We start from the raw sequence: 17,180 nt of genomic DNA, 5'->3' as shown, positions 1-17,180 counted from the left end.
CCTTGCCTGCTCTTTTCCCCTTGTCTCCTGGCTGAATGCCACTTATTCTTCCAGACACAGATACCGTCGGTGGCTCACTGAGGTTCTCAAATACTTGCCCCTCAAAGTGTGGTCCTTGGCAGGTGCCAGTTTGCAAACTCTGTCCACAATGAAAGAAGTACAGTAATAGCAATTTGATGGAGTGATTTTATGACTGTGGAATCCAGTAATCATAAATTTGTGCTATTATTTCATATGTTCTGTTTATTTTATTTTTATACTAATTCACATTTTATTTATTTTACAAAACTGTTGGTATGTGTGGGGACAGAGAAACAAAATAAACAATTTTGTATATTATTGTTATACAAAAATCAGTATATCAAAGGGATACTGCACCCCTTTATTTATTGCAGTACTTGTTCACAATAGCAAAGACTTGAAATCAACATAAGTGTCCATCAACAGACGATTGGATACAGAAAATGCAGTATATTTTTCCAATGGACTACCATTTTGCCATAAAAAGAATGAAATCATGTCATTTGCAGCAACATGGATGGAACTGGAGGTTATTATGTTAAGTGAAATATGCCAGGTCCAAAAAGACAAATATTTATCGCATGTTCTCACTCGTATGTAAGAGCTTACAAGTTGATCTCAGGGAGGTACAGAATAGAAAAACGGTTACCAGAGAACTATCCTGGAAAGGATTTGGGTATAAGCGGGGGGATGAAGAGAGGTTGGTTACTGGGTAGAAACATACAGTTAGATAGAAGGAATAAGTTATAACATTTGACAGTAGAGTAGGGTGACTATAGTTAACAGCAATGTATTGCGCACTTGAAAGTAGCTGGAGGAGAGGACTTGGATTGTTCCCAACACATAGAAATGATAAATGCTTGTGGTGACAGATATCCTAAATACTCTGGCTTGATCATTGCACATCCTATGCATGTAACAAAATATCACATGTCCCGTGTCAATAGGTACAAATATTATGCATCCATTTTTAAAAAGCAGAGTTTGTGCTTCCCCACAGCTAGTTTAGGAAACGCTGCTCCAAGGCTAAAGTTCCATATTCTTAGCTTTGCTTGATTGCCCATGACTACTGCCCGGCTTCACTTTCCTCCCCATGTCTCCTTTGCCCAACATCCCTGCTCCCGACAGCTCCCTGACGTGAACCTTCGTGCCTGCTACCTCTTCTGCTGGGCAGCTCTTCCATCCTTTCTCTGTTTAGAGAGAAAGCGCTCTTCGGTGCTCCCCAGCCTTCTAGGGCAGCTCAAATGCAACTTACTCGGCCAGGTCCTCCAAACACACCCTCATCTGACTTAAGGCACACCTTGCACTCCTGTAGCACCCTGCTATAACTTTCTTCTCAGCACTTGCACCCAATCTGAGAGATTGCTGGGAGTTCCACTGTCAAATGCTGGAACCCCTTATCCTCCTGATTATAGGCTGCATGAAGACAGGTGTCATTATACTAGCTTGGTCATTACCATCTCCCTGGTTTCCATATCTAACTCATAGTAGGTGCTTAACAAACATGTTTTAGACTCCTTTGATGACTGAGGAAATGAGTAACTGACAAAACACCCAAATCAGCAACTGTTGTAGTGAATTACCTGACTGCCTCTATATGGAATTGCTTATTTCATCTTCTTGACCCCCTCTGGGGCCTCAATAAAACTTTTTCTTTTTTGTAATAATTTCTTCCAATATATCCTCTCAAAAAGTGTGGCTTTGCTATCAAGGAGAGCTGAGTTTAACTTCCAGTTGCTCTGCCAACCAGCTGTGTAATCTTAAGCAAGTCATTTGAACCCTCTGAGTCTTAGTTTTTCTCACCTGTAAAATGGATGTATAAAAACGTACCTCCCAGGATTGTTGGAGAATGAGATGAAATTGCCCAATTATAAACACCAGGCATAGTGCCACAGACTAGATGTCTAATCAACATTAGTTTTTTTCTCCTCTTGTTCTCCCTCCTTTCTCTGTTATGACTTTACAAAGACAAAGGCAATGCCTCATTCATCCTTGTGCCTCTAGAGCCTGAAATGCAGCAGGTGCCCAATATAGGTGTGTTGTGTGAATAAATATTACATTATTCAATAAAAGTAATTGTGCCAAAGGATCAATGTTTCCAGTTTCTTAACTTTCCATTTTATGGAAAATGGATATGGTAATTTTTATTGTTGAGAGATTTGAATAAAATAATGCATGTAAGTGCTTGACATAATACCTGGTTTGCTAATTGCTAATTGTTGTTATTATTAGTAATAATGATAAGAATGTGTCAGATGGCATCCCCAAATTCTCAATACCAATTTCATTTCAAATAGATTGAACAAACAAAAGAAATGAACAGTGGCCCAGGTGGACTTCTTTCCAGAGGTGTAGTGAAGGGGTGTCAATCCAATCTTGACACAGCTCAGATAATATATAAAGCAAATCTGTATGTAGTCAGGAGTGACAGCAGGGGACGCTGTTTCCTTAATAAAGAGGCAGCCAACTTGCAGCAGCTCCCAGTAGCTCCGATGCAGCATTTGAGAGCTCAGTTCACTTGGAAGCTTGAAGGGCAGTAAGTTTCTTGTGGCAGGAACTGTGTAAGTACTGAAATCTATTGACTAACACTCCAACGTTTGGAACCCTGAATACTCTTTTTGTCTTTAGCTGGTTTTTGGACTGTGGGCTAGTCACTTGCCCTCTGTTGCATTACCAGCATAAAGGGAAGTTGTCCATATTTATGGATGAAAGGAGAGAGGCAAAGAAACACAACCCTAATACCTCAAGGAACCCTTCAAATGCATTTGAATTCTGCTTCTCTCACCAGGCTACACTGCGGGGGAGGGAGGAAGGAGAGGAGGAGGAGTGCTGAGGCTGCTTCCGGCTGCCTTTTTCTTTTTTCTTTTTTTTTTTTTTTTTTTTTTTTTTTTTTGAGACGGGGTCTTGCTCTGTCGCCCAGGCTGGAGTGCAGTGGCCGGATCTCAGCTCACTGCAAGCTCCGCCTCCCGGGTTCCCGCCATTCTCCTGCCTCAGCCTCCCGAGTAGCTGGGACTACAGGCGCCGCCACCGCGCGCGGCTAATTTTTTGTATTTTTAGTAGAGACGGGGTTTCACCGTGTTAGCCAGGATGGTCTCGATCTCCTGACCTTGTGATCCGCCTGCCTCGGCCTCCCAAAGTGCTGGGATTACAGGCGTGAGCCACCGCGCCCGGCCCCGGCTGCCTTTTTCTAATTCCTCTGCCCACAGGTGCATTAAAAAAAATGCACAAAGAACCCCTATAAGCTAGCAGCAGCTTTCTAGAGCATGTCTGCTCTTCATCAGGGTAACTTTCTTTCTCAGGTGGGAATGTTTTCCTGGTTGCTACAAGACTCAGCTTTGGCTCTGTCCCTATGATTATTAATAACTTAGAGAGAGACATAGAAGCTCATTTATCAGGTTTAATGATGCACATATCTGGTCATCCCTCTCTGATCTCCATATCCTTGATACCTCCTCCAGAAGCCTTCCCTGGTCCTCTGGTCTGGTTTAGGTGCCCCTCTATGCCTCAGTACTGACATTTTTCTCCACAGTCAGTCCCTTGTGCAATTGTCAACTATTTACCAGCCTGTCTCTTATACTGGACCATCCCACAGATCTTCAAGGACAGAGACCAAATCATTCATTTCTGTGCGCTAAGCCTCAGAACAAGTGCTCAGGGAATGGGCATTGATGAATGAATAAGTGAATGAAAATGAGGATTGGGAAAATAACCTCCTCGCTGAATAATCAATAAGGGCCTTAAAAAAGATGATACTCAATTTTAGTCGTTGTTGAAAGAAACAAGATCAAGATTAAATATGAAATCATGCTCCCAGTCTTAAGAAATCAGCTTGACAGATTGGCCTAAGGTGGAGAGAGGAGCTGCTAGTAAACTAGAAGTGAAACCCTAGGCAGAATTAACAGGAGTATTGTGTTCAGTGCATGGATGATGGCAGCCCTTCCCATAGTCCACTCTGGTTTGAGCAAATCTGGAGTACGAGTACAGGAAGATGCAAAAGAGAGATGCCTTACTGGGCAGGGCTTAGGGTAGAGCAAGAGAGGTACCCAGTGTGCAAAATATAAGGAGGAGCTCACTCTTGGGCTCCTGAAAGTGCAAGTTGGGCACCTGAGACCTACTGTCCTTTTCACATGCTACAACCTGGATGCCTTTCTTGCCTCCCCCTAGCTCTAGCCCTGGGTGCATTGGAGTTAGCTCTGAGAAGTGAGGTATGTTAAATGTTCAAGAGCTGTTTACTCTGAAGAAAGAAAACTCTAAGGCGATCAGATAACAACACCTAGTCAATTAATTTATTAAACATGTATTTATTGGATACCCACTATGTACAAGGCACCATGCTAGATACTGGGGAGGAGTCTTCAATATAAACAGGAGTAACACAATGCCATTGCCTTCGATGGGTGGAATGCCTTTTACCTCCTATTTATAAACAAACCTTGTAGTTGTCACTTTCTTGTCACTGTTTGGCATGGTGGCCTGGAACTCTGGAGTCTGACTGCCTTGAATCATAGCCTCCTGGCTGGGAGTATATTAACAATATGACCTTGGGCCAGTTCCCTTCTTTGTAAAATGGGGATAGAGTGTCTTCATAAGGAGGAAATGATGCAACACCTGAAAAGCAGTAGAAGAGCATTTTGTGCATGCAGGTGCTCAGTAGGCACTAGTTAGTTTAGTGTTATTATTCTTATTGTTGCTGTTTTTGTTGTTACTTTGGCATCGTAAGTTGTATTTGTCCCATACTGCTACACTCTGTATATTAAACAGATGGAAATAGAGCTGTCTTTACTGCCACAGAGGAATGTGCTCTCTCAAATATTTTATTGAGACACTCAGACTTCTGTGTCTACAATTCATTTTCTCACTATTAATAGAGTTGCAGGTAAACATTCCTTTATTATCCAAAAAAAACCTCCAGCTAAACAATGGTGATTAATAGCCCCATTACTGGGCCTGCTGTGGGGCATGCGATAGAGGCTAGGAGAGCTGGATGAATTAAAGGAGACCTAGCCCATCTAAAGATGTCCACCACCCTTCAGCTTGGGTCAATTTTTGCATGGCAGATGCAGACTCTGTGTTGCTTTATTTTCCAATTTTTCAAGAAATTTAGACATTCAGATTTTGAAGTAAAGTCTCCTGCATTTTTTTTTCTTTTGGTGTTGGGTCAATTAAAACACATAATACACACACACACACACACACACACACACACACACACACACACTAACACGCCAAAGACTACATCAGCCTATGGATCATCAATTTTCTTGTAACTCTGGCTTACTTGAAAATCCATCCTTCGCATGAGAATCAGACTACCCCTAATTTTCATTGCCTAATTGCCGGGATTCCTCTTACACTCAACTTCTCATTCCTCTCAAGTATTCTAACCTTTTCACCTCTCCAGAACCTGTAACTAGACCACCTTTCCTCTCCTATCTTGATGAAAACCTATGCTCATCCTTCAAGACCCATTCAAATGTTGCCTGCTTTCCTATTCCAGAAGAATTATTCAAACATGCTTACCTACTATATTCCTTTTATCCAGTGGTGATGTTGGCTGGCTCTTGAGAATAATAAACATCAGCTGCCAATACTGTTCTGTAGCTTGTCTCCTCTTACTTTCATTTGGAAAGATTCTCATTCTTACCAAGTAAAATCTTAGGCAGTTAATTATGTATTATGTTTAAAAAGCTTTATTATGAAAAACTTTCAAATATACTCAAAATTAAAAAGATAAGTATGATGAACCTACATATACCATCATACAGCTTCAATAAGTATCAACTTATGACCAATCTTCTTTCATTTATATCCTCCCCAACTCCCTCAATTGTTTTGAAATAAGTTTCAGACATCATATATTTTCATCTGTAAATATTTCAATTTATCTCTCTAAAATATAAAGCTCTTATGTATAAAGCTCTTATTGTTATCATTAATAGGAAAATTTAAAAATTTATAGAGAAGTATACATACTACTGAAATGAACCTCCATCTACTCATTATCTGACCTCAACAATAATCACTTTATGGGCAATTTTATTTTATCTATATTCAATTCTTCTCTTTCATAGATTATTTTGAAACAAATTCTAGACATTTCAGTTTGTAAATATCCTTATGTCTCCTTAGAAGATAAAGACTCTGAAAATTAAATAATTCATTTGCAAAATAATAAAATTGGACCCCAACCTCACACCATATACCAAAAAAGTAACTCAATATGGATTAACGACACAAAAATAAGAACCAATACTATTAAATGGAAGAAAACATATGGGTAAATCTCCATTACCTTGGCTTTGGCAATGACTTATAGATATGACATCAAAAGTATGAGCAAAAAAGAAAAAAATAAATAAATTGAGAAATTAAAAATGTTTGTGCACAAAGATCTTCAAGAAAGTGAAAAGACAACTTACAGAATGGGAGATAATATTTGCAAATCCTGTATCTAATGAGTCTTGCATATAGAATATGTAAAGAACTCTGGCAACTCAATAATAAAAAGACAAACAATCCAGTTTTAAGAATGGGCAAAGGACTTGAATGATCATTTATCCAAAGAAGATACAAAAATGGCCAACAAATACATGAAAAGATGCTCAACATTATTAGTCATCAGGGAAATGCAAATCAAAACCACACTGAGGTATCACCTCACACACGCAAGATGGTTACAATAAGAAAAATGGAAATCTTTGTACACTGCTGATGGGAATGGAAAATGGAACAACTCCTGAGGAAAGCAGTTTGGTGGTTTCTCAGAAGGTTAAATGTAGAATTACCAAGCAATTCTACATCCAGGTGTATATCCAAAACAATGGAAAACAGGTATTCAAGTACATACACACACATATTCATATTCATAACAGCATTATTCACAATAGCTAAAAGATTGGAGCAACTCATATGTCCATCAACAAATGAATGGATAAACTAATTGTGGCACACACATACAGTGGAATGTTCAGTCATGAAGAAAAGTGAAGTACTGATACATGCTACAACATGGATAAATCTTATAAACATGCTAAATGAAAGAAGCCAGACACAAAGGTTTTATGTTGTATGATCCACACAAATGAAATATTCAAAATAGGTAAATCCTAGAGACAGAATGCAGATTGGTGCTTGCCAGGGGAAGTAGGGAGGGGAATAGGGATAAATCATTTAAGGGGTATGGGGTTTTCTTTTTAAAAAAGAAAACTCAATAGCTTTTGGGGTACAAGCATTTTCTTTGTTACATGGATTAATTATATAGTGGTAAATTCTGAGATTTTAGTGCACCTGTTATCCAAGTAGTGTACATTGCACCTTAAGGTTTCCGTTTAAGGTGATGAAAATGTTTTAAAACTAGATAGATGTGGTGGTTGCATGTCATTTTGAATGTACTAAATGCCACATAATTGTTTATTTTTAAATGGTTAATTTTATGTTTTGTTAATTTCACCTGAATTAAAATTTAAAAAGCCAATACCATTTTCACTCTAAAAAATTAAGAGTAGTTTCTTTAATATTAAATATCCAGTCAGTATTCAAATTTCCCTGTCTTTTTTCTTAAAAACAAAAAAAACCAGATTGCTTCAACTGGTATCCAAATAAGGTACATAAATTCTGAATGTTTGATATATTTTTTATCTCTTTTAATCTATAAATTTCTTCCTTTCTTTTTCTCTTCCGATTTTTTTAATTGAAGAAACTGAGTCAAATGTCTTGTACTAGACAAATGTCTTGTAGATTTTTTTTTTTTTGAGACAGGGTCTCACTCTGCTGCCCAAGCTGGAGTGTAGTGGCTCAATCATGGTTCATTGCAGCCTCAAATCCCTGGGCTCAAGCAATCCTCCCAGCTCAGCCTCCTGAGTAACTGGGTCTACAGGTGTGTGCACCATGCCTGGCCATAGATTCTTAATTTTTCTCCCTGTATCTGTGTGGTGGTGTTTGACATAATCCTTTGTTTCTTGCATTTTCTGTAATTGGACAATTAGATCTAGAAGCTTGACAAGAGTCTATGTTTTGTTCTTTTGAAGAGAAAGCCTGCTTCATAGGCACCAACTGTCTCTCTATGGTGACATGAACAGACATAGATGATCATCGACTAGATCCATTAATTCATTAGCTGTGTACAAAACGGTGATATTCTACTATTCCTTCTGCATTTGTTAGCTGGAATCCTGTCATACAAAGCAACATCTCCTATTTAACTGTTTGATTATGCAGAGGAGCAGTTTATACGGAAGGAGTAGAATAAATACTTGATTTTCCCCGTATCATTTATACTCATGGATTTGAGCATAGTTGTTATTTTTCAATTCTTTGCAGTTATTATCTCTATTAAGGCTCACATTGTCCTATTTTTGGTTGGTAGGAGTATCTCCAGGCTGTCTTCTGAGTCCTTTTGTCACAGCCCTGGTGGCCTTGATGGCTCCTTTGCTGTCTGGTGTGACAAGATGGCACATTTCCTGCCCTAGACCTGGAATTCGCCGTTTTTCCCAGGCAGGCTTGGTTTGTTTTAATGACATTTAGAGGCTGCAATCTGAAAGGGCCTCTTTTCAAAAGAGAACCTTATTATCATTATCATATGTAAAAATTAAACAATCGTTCCTTAATATGTGAATCCCATTTAAAATAAATTCCTTCAGTGTGATATTTTCAAAGCACTTCCATGTAACTTAGTTTTCACACTCTAGTCTCGTAATCTAATCTTTAGAATCTATCATGTGAGGCAATAATACTAAAAATATGTGCCACTTGCCATGCGAGGGGCTTTACACAGTTAATTCACAGAATACTTACAATACACCAGAATGGGAGGAATATTACCCCTACTTTGTCTGTTCTATAGACAGGGAAACTGAGGCCTGCAAACATGAAATCATTTGCTTATGAATAGAAGCTTGTGCAGAATGATGTAACTTACCTAATTCTAGGCCACTTGCTTTTTATTCTGCAATACAAGAGGGATGGCACATATGTGGGAGGCAACCAAGATATACACATAAGTTTTGAAATCTTTAAAGCATCATGTAAATGCATGGTACTTGTTGCTGTTACTTTTGAGTGCTGCTACCATATTCTGCATTTGAACAACTTCTCATAAAATCAAGTTGCTTTGGCGCAAATGTAACCAGTCTACCTTTTTAAAAAGTATTACTGTTGTTGGAAATAATACAATTTCATCTTCTACCTCAGAGAAAAGCCTGGGTTTATTTTTGTCTTTCTTTATAGAGGACTTGAAAGTCAAGGAATCTTAGCGGAATCAATTTTTGAGATTAGTCAGAGAGGGTTGCAAACTGTTTATCAAATTCTCATTGATTTCTTCCCCACAGGAATTGCCGATGACACAGGCAGAATAAAAAGGATTTTCTTTCTGCCTCCTTCTTGCCCTTCTGAACAGATACTTTTGAAACAAAAATACAGAAATAAATACACACATCGATGATCCTCAAGGCTCTGAAGTGACAATCTATAATTTTTCTCTGTTGTTTGAGTTGGCCTCACAGTTCTATTATTTACTTTATTTCACAAACACGTAACACAGTTTTCTCTTCTATTTATTTTGCAAATGCTAACTCAATTCTCTTATAAAACCTCTGAGGTAGATACACTTATTAGTCCCATTTTACAGGTGATGAAACTGAGGTAAATAGAGGTAAAGTAATTTGCCAAGGTGGTACAACTAGTCAGCTGTGGTTCTGACGTCTGAAATCTGTGTGCCTGACCACTACGCCACATTCCCTCTGCATCCCTGGGCCTCTCCCACTGGGACATTGATGCCCACGGTACCGGATGTAACTGAGACCTGCAAAAAGTTAATTTCAAGACCCAAGAATGACCTTGCCTCACTCAATGTTTCCTACCAGATTTAGCAAAATACACCTGTTATATTCTGAATACCAGGGAACAAGGAATTTGAAATGATATGCTTTATTTTTTCCCTTATCAGGTTTGATCTTGACAAAGGAAACAAAAATCTTATTTGTAGACGTAGATTCTGTTTGAGGACCCGCAGATGCTGTGGTACATGCAACATCTGGCTGAAGAGCCAATTATACTTTGTGTGTTTAGCCAGGTTTCTATGGCAGCAGCCCTCTGAACATCTATGCTCGATTATTTTGCTTTTTAAAATATGGCTTTAATAATTACAATAACATAGCAAATCCTAATCATTATGGTAAACATTTATCCAGTGTTGACCAGGGCCAGCGACGGTGCTAAGAGCTCCATGTGTCTAATGTTGTTTGATCCTCAAAATAACACTATGGAGGCAGCTTAGGAAATAAATAAAGCTTAGCTGTATTTTACAGATGTGGAAACTGAAGCATAAAGAGGCTAGGTCACTTGCTTAAAGTCACAGAGAGTTGCAGTTCTTGGGTTTGAAACTAGGTCTGTTTGGCTGGGATCTGAATTAATTTTCTAAACTGCCTCTCACGTTACAGACTCATGAGCTCAGATCAAAACTCTCATTCGTTAGGCTTTCACGTGAAAATTCAGTTTAATTTCAGCATATGTGTTGCAGAAGCCAGCACAGACATTCAGCTTAAGATTATTCCTTGGTGCTCTTTCCTTCATTCACTCATGAAAAAAGTGGGGAAATAAGATATAGACCCTGCTTTGTGGACTACAAAGAGCTTATAAGGGAGAGCGATGTGCCATTATGAGGAGATCAAGAAAAACCCAGACAAAGCTAACACCTCGGTGACTGGAAAGCCCATTGACTTTCTAACTTAGCTTAGGATTCAGTGAAGGCTTCCTGGAGGAAGTGGCTTAAAATTCAGGGAAAGCATCCTAGACAAAGTGGCATCTCGGTTGGGACAAAAAGGGACACACTAGAGTTTATCAGGAAAAACTGGAGTTAGGACAAGAGGCATTCTGGGAATAGGGAAAATTACTTACCCCAAAAGTGAGATAATATGAGACACTTTTAGAGAAATATAAGAAATGCAGTACAATCTGAATTGAGGATGGGGTGGGAGCAGCCGGAGCTGAAGCTAAAGAGTTAAAGACTAGCTCATTCTGGAGCTTTATATGCTGTGGGAGAGTTTATACAACACTGGATTTCTGGTGGGGTGGGGGAAGCCGTCCAAAGATCATTCTACGATTTTTGGAATTATCAGGAGCTGTATGCCACAGAAGTCAGCCTTTTCCAACCCACTTAGGAGGCGCTGTGGTCTGATGGTGGGACAGACCATTTGTTAAGGAGGTCACCCTGAGAAAGTCAGAATGCTTGATGATGTTAGTGACAGCACTTGCTCTGTTGAAAATGACTTCTAAATTTCCTGTGGTTGCTCAAAAGCCAGCTGATGCCCCAAGGCGGAGAACCATCAATGATGCCTTTCTAAAGACGCTTCACCGGAAAATAAGGTTACTGCCCTTGCACATGAGAACAGTGCGTGGGACATTGAATAAAGATTAGGAAATTGGGTGGGCATCTTGGGAAAAATGCAAACGGCAATAGCCATTTCTATCTGGTTGATTTTTCTGCTGCAAAGACAAACTGTTTACTTGTTTGAAATATTGTACTTTCATAGAATTGAAGACTTTGGGCTTTGGACTCAGACAAGTCCCAGTTCCAACCTGGGCTTAGTTATCTATTTACTGAGGAACTTGGGGCCAATGACAGCCCTCTCTGTGTCCAGGGTTAGAGGGTCTAAAATGGTGACATACCTACCCCTTAGGGTGTTTGGGCCCATCAGGTGAGACAGTGTGCATAAAGTACTTACCACGGTGCCTGGCACTTGACACTCAGTCAATGATGGTGAGCCTGAGAACTTTGATCACTCTTCAGGCAGTCACTATACCTGACATTCATATCGTGAAAAGAGCAATCAGGAAACCTGAATTTCAATTTCCAACTATTGTTGTAAGCACATCACAAATACCATTTTGTGTTAAGATTTTTTATTTTTCGCTTAACATTTAAGCATAAGAGCATTCTATTATTCTATTTAGCCTGCCATAACAATGTATCACAGCTAGGTGGCTTAAACAACAGAAATGTATTTCCTCACAGTTCTGGAGGCTGGGAAGACCAACATCAACTCAATTTCTTATGAGGCAGGCCATGTGAAAGCTCTTCCTGGCTTTCAGATGGCCAGCTGCCTGCTGTGTCCTCACGTGGTGGAGAGAGAGAGAGTACAAGCTGTCCAGTGTCTCTTCTTACAAGGTCATGGATCTTATGGAATCAGGGCTCCACTCCATGGACTCATGTAAGCTGAATTACTTCCTTACTCCAGATACAGACACAGTGAGGATCAGGACTTCCACATATGAATTTTGAGGGGAAAATAACTCAGTTCATAGCAAGTATATTTACTGTAGTTGTTATTTTAACACCCCATCAACTGTCCATGCCATAATTTACTTTTGTCCTATTTTTGGACATTTAGGCTATTTTCCAGATTTTTAAAGAACATAAAGAATACTAGCATGTACATTTTCATGTATTTAATTGTTTGCTCTTTTCGGATGAATTACTTAGGCTAATTCTAGGAAATATTACCATTATGCCGAACATTGTGAACATTTTTCCTAAGACATATCACCAGTTGCCATCCCAGAAGCTCTTATTTATTCACCTGCCATGAGCACTGAAGGAATGCACCTCCACAATGCTATGGATTATCATTACCTTTGATTTTTGTTAGTTCATCTACACAAAATTATTACTTTATTACTTTATTTATTTATTTATTTAATTTTTGAGATGGAGTCTCGCTCTGTTACCCAGGCTGGAGTACAGTGGCATGCAATCTCCACCTCCCAGGTTCAACTGATTCTCCTGCCTCAGACTCCCGAATAGCTGGGATTACAGGCGGCTGCCATCATGCCTAGCTAATTTTTGTATTTTTAGTAGAGATGGGGTTTCACCATGTTGGCCAGGCTGGTCTCGAACTGCCCTCAGGTGATCTGCCCACTTTGGCCTCCCAAAGTGCTGAAATTATAGGCATGAGCCACCACGCCCAGCCATTACTCATTTTATTCCATTTCCTCCATAATGAGTACAATCAAAAATTTCAGTCTGATTCTTAACATGTAAAATCATCTTTATCAATATTAGATGTTATTCTTATTTATAATTTTTGCTTCTATAGAGGTATACAGTTATTTCTCATCTATGCTTATTTCTTTTTCTAGAACTGCCAAGGTTAACCCAAAGACAAATACAGTGTGATAATGAGTTTAGTAACCATTGGAGCAACATTTGCTATTCATTTTTAAGGCTCTATGTTCATATTTCAGAGACATGATACCTAGTCAGAGGAGACCAAAAAAAAAAAAAAAAGAAAAAGATGTGAACTACTACCCATTAGAAGGATGTTTGGACCAGCCCTACATGACTTGAGAGGTGAAGGTTGTTCACAATAGTCTGCTATCTCGTTTTCTCTGTTTCCCCCTTCCTCCTCTCCACAGCTCTATTAATGACACATTTTAGTACCCAGTGACTTTCTGTGCTATGCCATGGCCACTGAGCAGCTTTCTTAGGGATACCTTGCCCTTGGCGTCACTTCATGCCACAAATACTCTACTCTCTTCATTAAGCAGATTTGCTCAGCAATAGGGTCTCAGTCAGCAATTAATAAAAACACTTCAAGCTCCATCTCCTCAAGATCTGCATGACAAATAACTCTAAGGGCGTATGCATTTAAAAACTGGACAGGTGGCCAGGTGCTGTGGCTCACGCTTGTAATCCCAGCACTTTGGAAGACCAAGGCAGGCGGATCACGAAGTCAGGAGATCAAGACCATCCTGGCTAACACGGTGAAACCCCGTCTTTACTAAAATTACAAAAAAATTAGCCGGGTGTGGTGGCACGTGTCTGTAATCCCAGCTACTCAGGAGGCTGAGGCAGGAGAATCACTTGAGCCTGGGAAGTGGAGGTTGCAGTGAGCCAAGATCACACCACTGCACTCAAAAAACAAACAAACAAACAAACAAACAAACAAAAACTGGACAGGTACATGTGAAAGATTGAATGAGTGATGGTGAAATTTCATACAGAAGGGAAGAATTAGGACACGGAATTGAACCAACCTTGAAGTAGGACTCAGGAAATACCTAGAAGCTCATACAACAGCTGGCAATTCTCTCTCTCTTTCTCCTTCTCTTTTAAACATTTTTATTTGCAAATAATTTCAAACTTACAAAAAAGTAAGCATACCCATTAGATTAATCTATTGTTAATGTTAACATTTTACCCCATCTGTTCTTTCTCTCTTGGCACACACAGATGTGCATACACACAATTTCTTTTTCTGAGACACATGAAGAAGTTGCATACACCATAGTCTTTCATCCCTGAATGCTATGAGCTTCCTAGAGAGAAAGATATTCTCTCACATAATCACAGTAGGGTTATCAACAGCCTAAATGCAAAACTGATACAACTCCTTTTATCTGACCTACGATTTACATTCCAATTTTGTCAGTTGACTGCAAAATATCCTTTATAGCATTTTCCCCTTTAGTACAGTTTCCAGTCTATGATCAGGCTTTGCATTTGGTAGTCATGTCTCATTAATCTCCTTTAACATGGAACATTTCCATCGTTCCCTCTCTTGACATCAGCCTCTCTGAAAAAAGAGGGCATCAGACATATTTGGGTTTCAATCCTGGCTTTATCACCTCGGAGCTGAAAAACCTCAGGCAAGGTACTTTACCTCCCTGGACCTCAGTCTTCCCATCTGCTAGATGGGTATAGTAATATAATTAAATGTGGTGAGAAGTCAGTGAAATCATGCACGATCCGAAGCAACCGAGCAAGGTGCCTGGAACCTAGTAAGTAATCACCACATTCGATTCATGTAATAAATTGGTTCTGGTTCTGTCACTTATTTGCTGTATAACCTTGTGAAAGTTGCTTTGCCTCTCAGAGACCTAATGTCCTAGGTTGTAAAAGTGGGACTTTTAATACCTTCTTCCTGGGATTGAAGGAGATAAACCAGATAAGGCATCTAGCTCAACGTTGGTGCATGGAAGTGTGCAGTCAGTGCTAGTTCCCCTTCCTCTTGCAAATGCTGACTAGTTTCTTAGCAATAAGGCCTCCATTTCCCTTATCAGTGTCCCTTTCATACAAAATTCTCAAAAGAGAAATACACACTTTGTGAACATTAACTCCAGCGGCAAAACCCTTATAGGAGGTGCTATCCTGTGAGAAGCTCTGAACATCCAAAGATCCCTTTAAAGGGGAAACCAGAAACTTCACCCTCCCCATGGATGTTTTTACCAAGTGTATTTTGGAATAATCTTTTCTCTGTTGGTCAAACAAACTGCCCTTGTAGGTGTGGTGGGTGTGGTAGAGGTCTGGGGAGTGGGGTGCTGGTGCTCCCAGGGTGGCCATGATTCATTGTTGATTGAAATTAGACTCTGGGCATCCATGTGACCTTTGTGTCATCATGGAAACTCTGATGAGAGTGACTGCCCAAAACAGAGCTCTCCAGGGCTCAGCACCCTCCCTCCTGGAATGTGTCTCAAGGTCTTTCCAGGGCCAGTCACGCCTCAGCTCAGTGTCACCTGTTCAAGGAAGCCTTCCTTGGGCTCTGTATCTAATGTTGACCTCCTTGTTTTAATGTCTGCTTAGCACTCTCTGGTCTGGCCTATCTGTTTATCTGATTCTTTACTGTTTGCTCCATTATCTGTAAGCCCCAGATGTCAGGGAAGATGCCCGTGTTACTCTCCACTGAATGCCCAGCCTAGGTCATCAATTTCATTGGGCACCAATACCTGTTGCTTCAATAAATGAGTACTCTTCTCCCTGTGTGCTCTGTGATAATGAAGCCCAGTGAAGGCCTTGAGCCCCATCATGACTTGAAGGGTGGATTGTGAGAGCTCAAGAGTGTGTCTGTGGAGGATGCATTAGGACTGAATTAGGGGGGTGGTGACATTTGATCTCTGAAAGCAAGAAAACAGCTTCCACTCTAGGATATGGTTTGCTGTTTTCCTTCTTTGATTGCAGCTGGTTGTCATGATCCCTCCAGTCCATCTTGGGTGCAGAAGCCCTGGGGATTGCCAAAGGCTCCTTTCTGAACCATCTTTTCAAACACGTGGGACAGTCCCTGTCCAAGGGAGCTGCAAGGACAAAATAGAAATTTGTGGATGCAAAATGAGATTACTGATGTGGTTGCTGAAACTTATAAAACTCACTCAGTGATAGGGTGTGTGGTGGTCTGTAAAGGGGATAACCATGACACCTTCAAGCTCTCCTTTATACCCCACAGCAGGTGGAGTCAGGACTTAGGTTCGAATCCAGTCAAGCTATATACATCTATGTGACTTGGGCAGACACTTTTCCTCTTTTAAGTATCAGTTTCCTCATCCGTAAAGCAGGAGTGATAAAACCTACCAAGCCTGTGAGATGTCCCCATGACAGAGCACCCAGCACGGGCCACATAAGGGCTTCCCCGATGTAAGCTTAAGCAGGACAGGCTCGGGTTCAGGACCGAGGCCTCTGGAGCTACTCTCCTACAGGCTGGGTGATCATAGACAATGTATTTCACCTCTCTGAAGCCTCTTTTTTCTCACCTGTAAATTGGCCATGTTAATACCTAGGGTATATTTCCTGGGGCTATTGGGAGAACCAGTTAGAATATATTTTTCACATAAAATGTCATTCAGGTAATTATGGCTGTTTTAAGCCTTATAAACTTAGATCTTGCCCTCATAGATAGAAATGAAACAATTGCTGGGACTGGATCAGATATCATAGCCAAACCCCTACACAAAACAACAGACTTATCATTCAAACCAATCAGTGAAAATAATTGGTCTTGTAAGTTGTCAATATCCTGTGCAACAAAAGCGGTGGTAGAACAACCTTGAGCATTTAGGGGGAGTTGTAGGGATACCTCCTAGAGAAAAGATGGAGTTGTTGCCTCCCATGTGCTCTGCTACATCTTCTCTTTAAGTTTTCCCTTTGCCCAAAGCAGCATGGACCATCTGTTTAATCAACCTCCACCACAACTCTGTTTAGTTCCTCAGGAAGCCAAGTCAGCAACTGCTCAAAGGCCTCATTCTAAGATGTGCTGATGGAGTATGGCCTGCCTCAGAGGGCCTCTCCCTTCAAATAAGTCTAGATTGTCTGGTTTGTTTGTGAACAGAGCTAGGTAGGTGCTGAGTGGCTCAGAGAGGAGGCTGGAAGTGACCTTCCATGACTCAGTTCCACA

This window comes from Macaca fascicularis, chromosome 6 (assembly GCF_037993035.2).
Source record: "Macaca fascicularis isolate 582-1 chromosome 6, T2T-MFA8v1.1".
Classification (NCBI taxonomy): domain Eukaryota; kingdom Metazoa; phylum Chordata; class Mammalia; order Primates; family Cercopithecidae; genus Macaca; species Macaca fascicularis.
This window is presented reverse-complemented; position numbering follows the sequence as displayed.